Source organism: Chinchilla lanigera, unplaced genomic scaffold (assembly GCF_000276665.1).
Source record: "Chinchilla lanigera isolate Chin_1 unplaced genomic scaffold, ChiLan1.0 scaffold00007, whole genome shotgun sequence".
Classification (NCBI taxonomy): domain Eukaryota; kingdom Metazoa; phylum Chordata; class Mammalia; order Rodentia; family Chinchillidae; genus Chinchilla; species Chinchilla lanigera.
The window spans coordinates 4,366,506-4,373,931 of NW_004955408.1; the positions used below are offsets into that span (position 1 = coordinate 4,366,506).

At 45.3% G+C, this 7,426-nt stretch overlaps 1 long non-coding RNA gene across 5 annotated transcripts; it reads left to right on the plus strand.

The window, feature by feature from the left end:
* The first annotated feature begins 64 nt into the window (after window positions 1–64).
* Window positions 65–6,120, plus strand: LOC102008064. 5 transcript variants are annotated; one of them, XR_001231916.1, is made up of 6 exons: window positions 65–843; window positions 1,058–1,212; window positions 1,419–1,832; window positions 3,278–3,347; window positions 4,557–4,795; window positions 6,083–6,120. It is a non-coding gene; the product is annotated as an uncharacterized LOC102008064 (long non-coding RNA). The 5 variants fall into 5 exon arrangements; XR_001231917.1 differs by lacking the exon at window positions 6,083–6,120 and having other exon boundaries at window positions 1,419–1,541; window positions 1,635–1,832; window positions 4,557–5,094; XR_259659.2 differs by lacking the exon at window positions 6,083–6,120 and having other exon boundaries at window positions 65–646; window positions 742–843; window positions 4,557–5,094.
* Window positions 6,121–7,426: the final 1,306 nt, after the last annotated feature.

The following is a 7,426-nucleotide window of genomic DNA, read 5'->3' on the forward strand; positions in this document are numbered from 1 at the left end:
GATATGCAAGAGGGACCTATTAAGGAGTTACAGCCTAAGGGTTGTCAAAAATAGCATATTACCTCCTCACCAGTGACTCCTTTCACTGAGGTATGATGGCTGGAAGGGCCAAGTGTTTCTTTTTCAGTTAGTCCAGTGACTTTGCAGCTTCAAACCTGGAGGGAAATTTTCCCTAAGAGGAGTAAGTACCAAGTATCTTCAAATGCGGACGCAGTGTGACTTAAGCCACAATTTCACATCACATACACTACACTCAAATTTTCCATCTTTCATAGCACATTAACAAAATTAGGCAAACTGGAGGGCCGGGACCAAAAGATGTTACAGAGCGCATGGGATTCTGACAGGGCAACATTCAGGAAGTAGTGTTCTTTAGGAAACAATTCTACTAAAAACAACATGAGAGGGAATAGAAGTCATTTAAAATATCCAAGATATATTAAATGCATGACTGTGAGTCCAAATTGCCATTTAGCATGCTTTGTACGGCAGGACGTAAAACTAACCCCCACCCAGGGGATGTCAGCTGACACCCGGGACAGTCAAAGCCTGCGAAAGTTCAAATTGCCACTATTTTCTGGTTGTATCAAAAAATTAACAACCAGCAAATGATTTCACTGCTAAAAAAAAAAAGAAGTGCAATGAGGTAAGATTCCCTCCTTTGTAAAAATGTTCCCAGAGCTATTGAAAAACTTGGATTTGCAAAATAATTGATGAAAACACTCCTCCTGATTGCTCAAGGGAGACTGATAAGGCGCAGTGTGTGATTAATCGGGCTTGGCGTCTTTCTCTTCTGCTTGTCAGAGGCTGCACTCTCCTCGGTTGAGTCTCCATTTTCCGCAGGTAAATCTTCCTTGGTTTCTTAATTTTCTTTTTCTTTTTTTTGGTACCGGGGGCTTGCCAGGCAGGCGCTCATGCCACTGAGCTATCTTGGTTTCCTGATTAGCCACTTCGGCCTGTTTTCCCTTGGCTCCCCTTTGCCCCTGTGCTTGCCCTTTTTTGTCTGAAGATTTATCCTTTCCCGCTGCCTTTTGTGGCTTCGTTTCCACTTTTGCAGGAGCAGGTTTATCGGACAACCTCGCCACTTCCTCTTGGGCTCCACCGGCCGAGCTGACCTTCCTCTTGGGCATCTTGGCGGCGCGGGGGCGTGCAGAAGCTGCGGTAGCTGCTCCCGCCAGAGCTGCCTTAGTGGCAATTTTCTTAAAGGTGCAGGTTCGTTAGCGTTTTTTCCCCTTTGGGGGCCGAATCACCAATTCTAGAACAACTGCGTGGGCGGGGACTCACAGACTGTTAGGAAACCACCAGCACTAATATTTCTTTGTTAGGCACTGTCTGAGCACCTTAGATTATTTTATTTAACTATCACAGGGAAGGCTCTATTATTTGTTCGATTTCCCATTTTCCTCTATTTTTTCCAGGCTTTGTAGACTATTCAGCCATCTGCCTAAACCCATTCAAAAGGCATAGTCTGGCAACCCTAGTACTCCTGGGAGGGACGCCTTAGGAAGCTCCCCGCAGGATCTGTGAATGTCTACAACCATGTAACTATTCACTTTTACTAGCTGGTCAACGCTTTTGAAATTTTTAAATATTTGGAATTTAATTTATAAACTATTAAATGTTTAATTTTTCAGGAATATATTCTTGGTTTGGAAGTAGTCAACTGACAGTCTAAGTTTAAGCTTGCTTCAGGAAAATGGCTTAAAATACAGGTCCTCTTTGTATATCCTGAAAAGGGTTTTTGTCAGGAACCGGTGATCAAATTTGGAAAAAGTTCCTTGTGAATTATGATATGCTGTACAAGAGGAAATCATGGATATAACCATTGACTGGTGAGTCAGAATCACCAAATGTGCCATGATCTTCATTTCTAGCCTGAGGATTTTTAAAGATATTAAGTCAGTATTTTAATAGCATTTGTAAAGATAATGTAGAGATGTGTTCAACTGGCTCATTTTATTTCAAGCAATGTGTAAGCACGATGTCTAGTTAAGCAATAGATGTTAGTTGGAGATTTAAAAACTATGAGAATGAATAAGTGAATATATTAATTACCTGATTTGTGTGTTTTTTGTGTATATATATGTATATATATATATATATATATATTCTGTATGTGAATAAATATTATGAGTGACTGAGAAAAAAAAAGGAATATATTCTTGCTTTGAGGTGGGGATCTAAACATTTTTTTCTGGCACTGGGGTGTAGCTCAGTATTACATCATACGCCTAACATGTGCAAGGCCCTGAATTTGGCCCCAAGCACCAAAAAAAATTTTTTTCCCCCAAAGTAATCAGTTCATGTCTCCACATCACCTCCCTCCTGTACTAATTTTTTTACTGGTATTGTATTTGTTTGTGATACACAGTTTTTTTTTTTTTTTTTCCCCCTGTGCCGGGAATCGAACTAACAACCTTGCACCTGCCAGGCAGGCACTGTGCCACTGAGCTAAATCCCCCGCCCCCTACACAGTCATTTTGTTGGAGCAAAACTGAGTCCAGGAAAAGAATGACACCCAAGGAAGTCAGGAGGCAGTGAGCAGCGTTATTTCACACCGGCGGTCCCGGCTGGAATAACTTCCAACTAACGCCAGGCAGTGAGTGTCTTCGAGCCAGCATTTTTATATGAGGCATAAGCGGGGGTTACAAAGGTGGGACAGGACAGCTGGCAGTTCTGATTAGCTAGCCGGGTGAGGTCATCGGTTTCAGGCCTAGATTAATGGCCATCAGTTACAAGTCTAGATTAATGACCACACAGCTTGGTACAATCAAGCATCCTGAATGTTTGGTTACACTCTCGTGGTTACAGGGGTCAAGGAGCAATTACAGAGCCATGAAACAGTTACAGAGCTGGGCAGCTTCAAAGAGAACCAAGTTTTTAAAGAACAGTTTTCATAGTTTTTAAATCCAGTAAATTTAATATAATCCCATTTGTTCATTTTTGGTAATACTTTTTGTGTAACTGGGGTTCTGTATAAGAAGTCTTTGTGTATGCTTATGTTTTCTTTTCTTTTCTTTCTTTTTTTTTTTTTTTTTGAGACAGGGTCTCCCTATGGAGTTCAGAGTGGCCTTGAGCTCACTTTGTAGCCCAGGCTGGTCTCGAACTCCCAATGATCCTCCTGCCTCAGCCTCCCGAGTGCTGGGATTACAGGTGTGCATCACCACGCCTGGCTTATGCCTATGTTTTCAAGAACTTTACCAAATTTTTCTTCCAGTAGATTCAGTGTTTTATATATATATATATATATCTGTGATTCATTTCAATTTTATTTTAGTACAGAGTGAGAGCTATGGATAAAGATTCATTCTTCGGCATGGGGATAACCAGTTTTCCCAGCATCATGTGTGAGTGACTGCCTTTTTTTTCAGCATGTATTGTTAGCATCTTTGTCAAAAATCACTTGGCTTAAAAAAAAAAAAATCACTTGGCTTGAGGCTGGGGATTTAGCTCAGTGGCACAGCACCTGCCTGGCAAGCGCAAGGTCGTGAGTTCGGTTTCCGGTACCAGGAAAAAAAACAAAAACCAAAAAAAAAAAAAAAAATCACCTGGCTGAACTGGGCATTGGTGGCACACTTTGGTAATCCTAGTATGAGGGAGGCTGAGGCAGGAGGATCTCTGAGAGTGTGTGACCAGCCTGGGATACATAGTGTGTTCAAGGCCACTGTGAACTGCATGATGAGATCCTGTCTCAAAAAAAAAAAACAAAAAAAAAACACAACAAAGCTGGGCATGGTGGTGCAGGGCTGTAACCCCAGCACCTGGGAGGCAGAGGCAGGAAGATTGTTGTGAGTTCAAGTCCAGCCTGAACTACATAGTGAGACCTTCTTCAAAAAAAAAAAAAGAAAAAACAATCTCGGGCTCTGAGGCACTGAGGTTTCACACTACCTGCCACTCTTCCCTGCTCTGCTCACCTGAGTCTCAGGTGGACGCGGCAGACTATTTTGTACACAAGAGGGGAGAGAATCAGCTGGCAGGAGCAGCCAGCAGCCCAGATACAGAAATGCCTCCTAGAGCTCTGTGTGGGTTTTGGTTTGTTCCTGTTCCCGCCCCCTCTTGGAAGAGGCCATGTGACCACGTTGGAGCGCCTGGCCATCCTCCGGGAAGCGGCTTCTCATTTCCCCGAGAAGACAGGTGTTGCATCATTGCCTGGGCTGCAGTGGGTAGGGGGTGAAAGCAGCCCGCCCCCACTGCAGCCACTGGTCTGAGGGGGTTGCAGAGATGCGCTAGGCAGAGCGCTCAGTTGGGCCGGCTGAAGGCCTTTGCAGGACTGCGTACCCTTCCCTCTCCCAAAGTGAAAAACAAGCCTATTAACTGCACCAGTTGTCTCTTATTCATTCATTCAAGCACTCTAAACCGCTTTTGTGTGTGTGTGTGTGTGTGTGTGAGACAGGGTCTCACTATGTAGTGTAGGCTGGCCTTGAACTCACAGTGATCCTCCTGTCTCAGCCTCCTGAGTGCTGGGATTACAGGTATGGGCCACCACGCCTGGCTTTCACTTTTGTTTTTCAACTTGTCTTGCCTTTTTCTGTCACTTGTGACCCCCTGTCCCCCAGGTGAGGCCCACAGGCATTGCTTTTCCTTGTGTGACATGCGTCCAGGCGCCCATAGTTGGGTTTGCAGCCTTACGTCCACCGTCCCTTTACAAGTGTGGCTTGGCCTTCATGTCTGAAGGCCCTGAAACTACAGCATGCACCCCTGTCCCGGAGCCAGGAGGTGATCCACCGGAGCCCAGCAAATGAAGAGGAAGGACGAATTGGAGGAAGGGAAGTCGATGTGCCATTTTTACACCAAGGTACTGTCCTTTCCCATGTTTGGGTCCATCTTATCTTTTCCTTGGTGGTTTTGAATTAAAACAGAGAATACTGATTTGGTCCACTTTAGGATCTCCAGAACAATCCAGTGCGCGGCCACAAAACTTTGTTTCTTTGCAGTTATTGACATTGACTTATTTTGAGTGCCCATTCCCAGAATCAGCCTGGTGTCACAGGGACGGGAAGGAGCACAGTCAACCTCTTCCTGAAGATGGTGAAGCTGAGAGGTTGATTCTTTTTTTTTGTTTTTGGTACGGGGAATCGAACTCCTAACCTTGTGCTTGCCAGGCAGGCACTGTGTGCTGAGCTGCATCCTGGTGGGAGGTTGAGTCTGACCCTCTCTCCCTTTTCCACCAGGGCCTTGCTCCTGGCGAGCGTGCTTGTCTCTCGTGCTCACTCACAGGGGTCCTAAATCACGTGATTACACACTCTCTTCACTTGGCTGCATCTGTCAGACTGTCGCTGTGTCCTCCAGTGATGGGAGGAAGCTTCCTTTTGAGAGAAGAAACCCTAGGGAGGAGCTTTATTTATTTTTGGTTTTTTGGAGACAGGGTCTCGCTATGTAGTTTAGGCCTTGAACTCACTGCATAGCCCAGGCTGGCCTCAGACTCATGGTAATCCTCCTGCCTCAGCCTCCTGAGTGCTGGGATTACAGGGGTGCGTCACTACGCCTTGAAAGGAGAACTTCAGAGGGAAGCACTAGTAGAGGCATTTCAGGTACCACACTAACCCAGTAGAAGAGATCTTTAACTTTTTATTTTTGATTAATTAATTAATTAATTAACTATTTATTTAGTGAGTCAAGGACTCACTATGCAGGGCAAGCTGGCTTTGAACTCATTTTGCAGCCCAGGCTGGCCTGGAACTTGTGGCAATCCTCCTGTCTCAGCCGACCAAGTGTTGGTATTACACACATGTGCCACCATGCCCAGCTAGAAGAGATCTTTTAGTGCATGTGGGAGCTTCCTGGGCCCTAGAACACATCTCATTAAGGGTGTCTTTGTTACTTTTCTCTGCTTGCTGAGACAAAATGCCCAACTCTCAAAATTAAGGAAGGGGTTTATTTAGCTTACAGTGTGGAGGTTTCAGTCTATAATCACCTGGCTCCAAGGCAGGGTTGCATGACAGAGGGGCAACAGTTCAAGGCCGCAGAAGATAGCAAAAGTAGCAAGAGCAAAAAGGTGGGGGGGGGAGCCTCTTTTCCCTCCTTATATTGTATATGGGCCATCCGCCCACACTCACACCATCTCTGTGCCCTCCTCTTCCAGGAGCTGAGGATGTTCACAAAGTAAGGACCCTGACCCCCTGGTGAATCACTTTAAAGTTGAACTTTTAAACTTCTCAAGTTGACACAATGAACAGCATCCTAGAGCAGCAAGGTCACGTCCTTTTTACCCCAGGATGTAGAACTGCGGAGTTACTTAGTTAAGCTACTAGACTTCTCAACTTCACACAATGTATCAACCACAACAAAGGGGTAAGATTAATTTGCTAGAGATAAACAGGTGAAGGCTACTCACAACTAATAGTGCTAATGCTATTGGAATAAAAAATCCAGGGTTTTCTCTGGCTTAGGCAGCTGAACATAGCAAGAACAATCAGCTATAAGTTTTCCACGGCCCTTTCTCCAAAATAAACTTTGCCTTTGGTGCACATGTAAAACACACTCAGGCCTGACAGATCAATAGTATTCCCATAGCACTAATGATCCAGTTTTTGAAGAAAAACGACTTTATTTCTACTCTGCCGAGTAGCTCATTTTTCAAGCATTTGAAAACTACAGAAGTTACCATGACAAGAGTTTGTTTCACAACACCTCCACCACAGAGGCTTCTGCAGTGAGGCCGGTCGCCTCCTCCGGATGGGCGTAGGTTTGTGTCATCAGGAGCAGACTCCTTAGGCTTCCAGGGAGCTGTCGCCTCCCCTTGGCAGTTTTTCGGCGGCCTTCAGCCAGGGCGAGTGGCCTCCCGTGCCACCCCCTGGAAAATACGTGAGTCACTCTCCTTGGAGTTACAGCTTGTGCGGCTGGCCTTCCGGTGTAAACTGCAATCACCTAGGGTATATTTAGATTTTGAACTCATACTGCACTTGAACACTACATGTCAACAAGAACAGAAAGTGTCCTCCTCTGCTAGTGCAGGCGTGTGTGGGCAGAGGGCCACACGAGCCTGGGGCTCACTGTCATGCTGCAAATGCTACTCTTTCTATGTTACTGTTCTTTTAGAAGACACCGCAGGGGCTGGGGATTTAGCTCAGCGGCATAGCACCTGCCTGGCAAGGGCAAGGTCGTGAGTTCAACTCCCGGTACCGGAAAAAAAAAGAAGACACCAGAAAAATGAATACCAGAGGCAACACTGCCTTAAAAATCATTGAAGCCAGGGGTGATGGTGCACACCTATGATCCCAGCACTCTGGGAGGCTGAGGCAGGACGATCACAAGTTTTAGCCCAGCCTGGGCAACTTAGTCACTTGGCAAATATATATATATTTCTCATTGTCTTTGAGTTTTAGAAAAGATTAGCATTCTGTTCTGAAACAAGTGAGCTGTGAGGGAAACCCGCACAGTATACAGAGTCCTGATGAATCTGACAGTCCACAAAAAGCCTGGTCCC